Source organism: Arachis ipaensis, chromosome B05 (assembly GCF_000816755.2).
Source record: "Arachis ipaensis cultivar K30076 chromosome B05, Araip1.1, whole genome shotgun sequence".
NCBI classification, from domain to species: Eukaryota; Viridiplantae; Streptophyta; class Magnoliopsida; order Fabales; family Fabaceae; genus Arachis; species Arachis ipaensis.
In genome coordinates this window covers 139,023,929-139,031,084 of record NC_029789.2, presented here as the reverse complement: position 1 = coordinate 139,031,084, position 7,156 = coordinate 139,023,929, and the positions used below count along the sequence as shown (strand labels likewise).

Sequence of the window (7,156 nt, the reverse complement as noted above, 5' to 3'; positions counted from 1 at the left end):
TGATTTGCATTTTTATTTTTTGTTTTTATTTTTAATATTTTCTATTTTAAAGATTTTATAAAAGAAAAAATGAAAACTAAAAAGTAACACTAAAAATAATAAAATCTTATTTTTTATTTTTACCTTCTGTTTTTACTTTTTTATTCAAAAAATTCAGAAAACAGATAAAAATAAAAACAAAAATAAATGCAAACTAAATACACTTTTAGATTTTTGTTTTAGTTTTGGTTTGTAAAATGGGTCATGTTGGGCTCGAAGAAGTTAATTTTTGTTGGGCCTGAAGTAGTGTTAATTATAAGTTAGCCACCGACTTGGGTTAGACCTAAAAAAGAAAAACACTCTTTATAGGAGCACCATTAGGGTTCTTCTTTCTCTCTTTACAATTCGTGATGCCATTGGTTTTTGATCTTTCACAATGCGTGATGCATCGGTTCTCTCGCTTCCCCAAGGATTTCGTGGCGAATTATTCTTTATTCTTCATTCATCACTCTATCTTTCTTTCCCTTTTCTGTCTTGTTTTACTTTCACAATTGTAGCAGTTCATAACTGTTTTGGAAACAAAAGATGTTGCTGTGTTTTCAGAAGAAGCCAAGTCTTATCATCAACGAGAAGGAGGATGAGTATCATGAAGAGGGTATTTTTCTTTTGTTCTTTTTCTTTTTCTTGCACGTTATAATGGATTTTCTTGAAAAAAAAAAAAGAAACTTTTCCGCTGCATGATTAGGTAGTTAATGGCGATGCCTCAAGAATCAAGGATTTCAAGGAAAATTATTCTTCATTCATCACTCTATCTTTCTCTTCCTTTTCTGTTTTGTTTTCCTTTCACAATTGTACAAATTCATAACTGTTTTGGAAACAAAAACTGTTGGTGTGTTTTCAGAAGCGCAATAATGCTGTTGATGAGTCCCATCGATGCGTCGACGGTCATATTTTTACCTACAAGCCTCTCATTTTTGAAGAAGCCAAGACTTATCATCAACTAGAAAGAGGATGAAGAGGGTATCTTTTTCTTTTTCTTGCATGTTATAATGGGATTTTTTTGGAAAAAAACGAAACTTTTCCACTGCATTATTAGTTAGTAAATGGCAATTCCTCAAGAATCAAGAAGTTTCTATTTTAGAGTTTCTTCGGTTTTGCTTTTTTATTGTTATTACAAGACAAGTTGAAGCTTTGGTGTTTTGAAATTAAGCAATGATATTATTATAAATGTTTTAAAATTTAGATACAAAAGAAAAAAAAATAGGGGGGCCTCTTTAATTTTGCGGCGTGTTAAAGAACTCTTGTGTACTATGGAAGTTGGGGCCTTGGGGGTGGTCAAGCCTTACACCTATATTGTCAATTTTAGTAGAGTCAGTATCATCAATTTATTCTTGGTGGTTCTCAGGTGGTAAAGTAATTCATTAGTTGCGTTGTTAACATGTTTTTCATAAGTATAGTGGATTACTGATTGTCAATATGCTAATTTTCTTTCATCTTTTTTCTCTGACACCCGTGAACTGTTTATATTTTCTTTTATCTCTTGTGCTATTAGGCAAACAATGCAAAATGTATTTTTGGTATTATTGATTGGCAAACTCTCTCATCAAAGGATCCTGAACTGTTTATATTTTTAAAAAACTGTAGTTGCAATGTGAATTTACTGATTTATAATATAGGGCCTTGCAAAATGAAAATATTATTGTACATCAATTGTTGAACTTGTTTACATATGTTGGGATAAGCACTGTTGTAATCATATTTTGTATAGTTTTATCACTAGTATCTACACGTTACTTCTTGGCATTTGTGTTCTAAGGTCGGTAATCAAACACAGCTTCCAGCAACTGTGATTTCAGTCTTAGCTAAGAATTATGGGTAAGCTATTCTTTTGATGATCACTTCGTAAGCATATCTTCTAACTACATAAAACAATTCCTCTGCATATCTTTTAAAAAGTTCTTGTATTTTTCATTCGGAAAAAAATTGTTTTAACATTTGAATTTGAAAAGAATTTTGTGGGGTGAGTATGTAACTATTAAAAAAAATGTTGGATATCAATGTGACTAAAGTCATTCGTGGGATAAACAAATTAGTTGATCTGATGGCATGGTAGAACTTTGCGATTATATGCATGACTCTTTTGAACGTGTTAAAAGAAATGTTAATACACCCAAATGTTTGGAATGTTATGAAACCTGGTATGCATGGCATTCATAACTCTGCCTATGTAAAACTTTGTTGCAAAAATTTTTACATAGCCGGTTCCAAGCCCGGATAAAAGAGGAGGATGAATGATGGTACAACGTGGCTTTTATGATCTTGAAAAGATCGAGATACGATATAATTGGACCCAATTTGGAAAAAGGGTGATATACGTTGCTTTTATGATCTTGAAAAGATCGAGATATGACATACTTGAACCCAATTTGAAAAAAAGGGTGATATACGGTTGCTTTTATGATGAATGATGGTAAACATGGCTTTTATGATCTTGAAAAGATCGAGATACAACATACTTGGACCCAATTTGAAATAAAGGATGATATGCGTCCGCTTTTATGATATGAGGAAAAAGGGGACGAGATCTACTTGACCCAAAAATTGAAAATGTCCGTTGGATGACATGTGTGGCTTTTATAATCGGAAAAGATGGAAATACGTTGACCTTAGAATCTGAAATAAAATGGTGTTAGCTTCTTTTGTTCGAGAGGATTGTGATATCTATACTTGACCCTAAAATAAATGGTGTTAGCTTCTTTTGTTCGAGAGGATGGTGATATCTATACTTGACCCTAAAGTTTATAATGTTTTGATATGATATACTGAATTTATGCTGGCGCTGGGAACAGATTATGTGGGCTTGAATATGGGAAGCATGTTAGGGTGTTACAATGACAGGGGTTTAACTGTTTAAGGGCTGTTTTTGATGTAAATCTATGATTGTGAATGGAATACTGCAAACTGCAGTATAGAGGAGTAGGAGGAATTCCTGTGGTGTAGACAACCTTTAGAGATTGATGTGTGGTTATCATGTGGAAGACACTGAAACTTGGATAAGCATATCTTCTTTTTTTTTTTTTTTTTATGGTCAAGAGCATATCTTCTAACTACATAAAACAACTCTTCTGCCACCTATTGTGCTCTTTTTGTTGCTTCGTGATTTAAGATGCGGAAAGATTGATGCATGCTGTTTATCCAATTTAGCTTCTTGAAGACCCAATACTAAAGGCATCTTGAAGTTGGTGCAGTGTTTAATTTTGACCCATGATTTTTTTTTAACAGCTTGACTGTAGAAAAATATGGTTTAATTAATATGCTTTGGTCATGATTTCGCATTGTTCATCTGCTGAACATATTAAATAAAAATGTTTTGCTCCTTGAAAAAGAGAAGCATAAAAGAGAAGGATTAATGAAGGTAATCATAGTTAAAGATTGATATATAATACTTAGACCCAATTTAAAATGATATATAATACTTAGACCCAATTTAAAATAAAGATGGTATAGGTTGCTTTTATGATATAAGAAGGTAATATGATGTACTTGTCCCAATTTGATCTTGAAGATAGCTTTTATGATCTGAAAATTTTGAGATTACATACTTGACCCAATTTGAAGTAAAGAATTGTATACATTGCTTTTATGAATTGAAAAGTTGGTGGCATGACATACTTGATCCAAAACTTGGCATGATATAGTTGATCCAATTTGATTTGAATAGATAGCTTTTATGATCCGAAACATTTGAGATATTGCATACTTGATCCAATTGAAATAAAGGAATGGTATACATTACTTTCATCATTTGAGAAGTTGGTGGAATGATATACTCGCTACCTAAAAGACTAAAAGTTGAAATGATGATCTGTTAGATACATATGTTGCTTTTTATAATCGAAAAAGGTGAAAATTCAATCTAGTTAATTATGGGGGAGTGAACATGGAAAGCATATTTTTTATGCAAATATATGGTTGGAATGGAATACTGCAGTTTGCAGTCTAGAAGAGTAGGAGGAATTGGTTTTGGTGTAAACAATCTTTAGAGAGTGATGTGTATTTAATTATCAAGTGGAAGACACTGAAAAAATTTACGAGTATGAGACGCAAAATATGCTAATATAATAAAATGCCAATCATGAAAATAATATAATGTTGTCCCGCTTGCTTCATTTTTGGATGGTTGTAAATTGAGAAAATATCTCTTCAATGCTATTTGAGAAGAATCAGTATTAAGTGTGCTAGTTGAGGTGTTTTTGTACATTTCCTTGTTGGTGCCAAGAAACCATGTACAAAACTAGTTGAGGTGTCTTTGCAAAGAATTGATGCAAATCCAATCTTTTGATAGCTACAATCTGAACTTGTTCAAATTGGCTCTTGTAAACTGTCTTCAAACTACTAGCGCCAATCTACTAGCGCCAATGATGATGTCCGTTCTGAATAAGCCAGTGGCTGAATCTTTTAAGAGCCAATGCTGACATGCAATTTGGTTCTTGATTCTCGCTACTCTTGTTTTGCTTATAGTTGCAAAATTTGTTGTCTCGATTAAAGAATCAAAGTCACAAGCACTAGTAGTTGTGCTTTTCTTGGATAGAACATGATTATGGCCGACTAGCAGCCCTGTCCAGGTTCTTGGCAGGATTGACATTAAGATCCCTACCACTCTTTTCTTTACTAAGAAAAGGATGCCAGTTCGGATGGACTCTTGAGTGCGAAGAAGCATTCCAGGAGTTCAAAAGGTTTTTAAGCCAGCCTCCTATTCTGACCCGACTTAAAGTTGGGAAAGAACTCGTCCTGTATTTGTCCGTAGCTGACAAAGCTATAGCATCAGTTCTAATACGGGAAGACGAGGTCAAGCAGCATCCTGTATACTTCACCAGCAAAGTTCTACAAGGCCATGAATTAAGGTATAAAAAATTGGAGAAGTTTGCGTATGCCTTAATAGTAGCCTCTTGAAGGCTACGACCTTATTTTCAAGCTCACACAATAAGAGTTCGAACGAACCAACCCATGAAGCAAATCCTCCAAAAGACGGATATTGCGGGTAGAATGGTTCAATGGGCCATAGAGCTATTCAAGTTCGACCTTAAGTACAAAACTTGGACGGCAATCAAAGACCAATGCCTCACCGACTTCGTGGCAGAATATGCAGGAGATCAAGAGGAAGCTTCCACTACATGGGAGCTATACGTAAATGGATCCTCCAACAAAGTTGGAAGTGGTTCAAATTAACTCTTGTAAACTGTCTTCAAACTACTAGCGCCAATGATGATGTCCGTTCTGAATAAGCCAGTGGCTGAATCTTTTAAGAAGTTGCAAAATTTGTTGTCTCGATTAAAGAATCAAAGGCACAAGCATTAGTAGTTGCGCTTTTCTTGGATAGAACAGCTATAGCATCAGTTCTAATACGGGAAGACGAGGTCGAGCAGCATCTTGTATACTTCATCAGCAAAGTTCTACAAGGCCCTGAATTAAGCTATCAAAAATTGGAGCCTCCTATTCTGACCCGACTACAATAAGAGTTCGAACGAACCAACCCATGAAGCAAATCCTCCAAAAGATGGATATTGCGGGGGCTGAATCTTTTAAGAGCCCATGCTGACATGCAATTTGGTTCTTGATTCTCGCTTCTCTTGTTTTGCTTATAATTGCAAAATTTGTTGTCTCGATTAAAGAATCAAAGGCACAAGCATTAGTAGTTGCGCTTTTCTTGGATAGAACAGCTATAGCATCAGTTCTAATACGGGAAGACGAGGTCGAGCAGCATCTTGTATACTTCATCAGCAAAGTTCTACAAGGCCCTGAATTAAGCTATCAAAAATTGGAGCCTCCTATTCTGACCCGACTACAATAAGAGTTCGAACGAACCAACCCATGAAGCAAATCCTCCAAAAGATGGATATTGCGGGGGCTGAATCTTTTAAGAGCCCATGCTGACATGCAATTTGGTTCTTGATTCTCGCTTCTCTTGTTTTGCTTATAATTGCAAAATTTGTTGTCTCGATTAAAGAATCAAAGGCACAAGCATTAGTAGTTGCGCTTTTCTTGGATAGAACAGCTATAGCATCAGTTCTAATACGGGAAGACGAGGTCGAGCAGCATCTTGTATACTTCATCAGCAAAGTTCTACAAGGCCCTGAATTAAGCTATCAAAAATTGGAGCCTCCTATTCTGACCCGACTACAATAAGAGTTCGAACGAACCAACCCATGAAGCAAATCCTCCAAAAGATGGATATTGCGGGGGCTGAATCTTTTAAGAGCCCATGCTGACATGCAATTTGGTTCTTGATTCTCGCTTCTCTTGTTTTGCTTATAATTGCAAAATTTGTTGTCTCGATTAAAGAATCAAAGGCACAAGCATTAGTAGTTGCGCTTTTCTTGGATAGAACAGCTATAGCATCAGTTCTAATACGGGAAGACGAGGTCGAGCAGCATCTTGTATACTTCATCAGCAAAGTTCTACAAGGCCCTGAATTAAGCTATCAAAAATTGGAGCCTCCTATTCTGACCCGACTACAATAAGAGTTCGAACGAACCAACCCATGAAGCAAATCCTCCAAAAGATGGATATTGCGGGGGCTGAATCTTTTAAGAGCCCATGCTGACATGCAATTTGGTTCTTGATTCTCGCTTCTCTTGTTTTGCTTATAATTGCAAAATTTGTTGTCTCGATTAAAGAATCAAAGGCACAAGCATTAGTAGTTGCGCTTTTCTTGGATAGAACAGCTATAGCATCAGTTCTAATACGGGAAGACGAGGTCGAGCAGCATCTTGTATACTTCATCAGCAAAGTTCTACAAGGCCCTGAATTAAGCTATCAAAAATTGGAGCCTCCTATTCTGACCCGACTACAATAAGAGTTCGAACGAACCAACCCATGAAGCAAATCCTCCAAAAGATGGATATTGCGGGGGCTGAATCTTTTAAGAGCCCATGCTGACATGCAATTTGGTTCTTGATTCTCGCTTCTCTTGTTTTGCTTATAATTGCAAAATTTGTTGTCTCGATTAAAGAATCAAAGGCACAAGCATTAGTAGTTGCGCTTTTCTTGGATAGAACAGCTATAGCATCAGTTCTAATACGGGAAGACGAGGTCGAGCAGCATCTTGTATACTTCATCAGCAAAGTTCTACAAGGCCCTGAATTAAGCTATCAAAAATTGGAGCCTCCTATTCTGA

The 7,156-nt window shown here is 35.7% G+C and overlaps 1 long non-coding RNA gene across 1 annotated transcript; it reads left to right on the top strand.

The window, feature by feature from the left end:
* LOC110262607 lies at window positions 331-3,074 on the top strand. The gene is made up of 2 exons (XR_002347474.1): window positions 331-634; window positions 881-3,074. It is a non-coding gene; the product is annotated as an uncharacterized LOC110262607 (long non-coding RNA).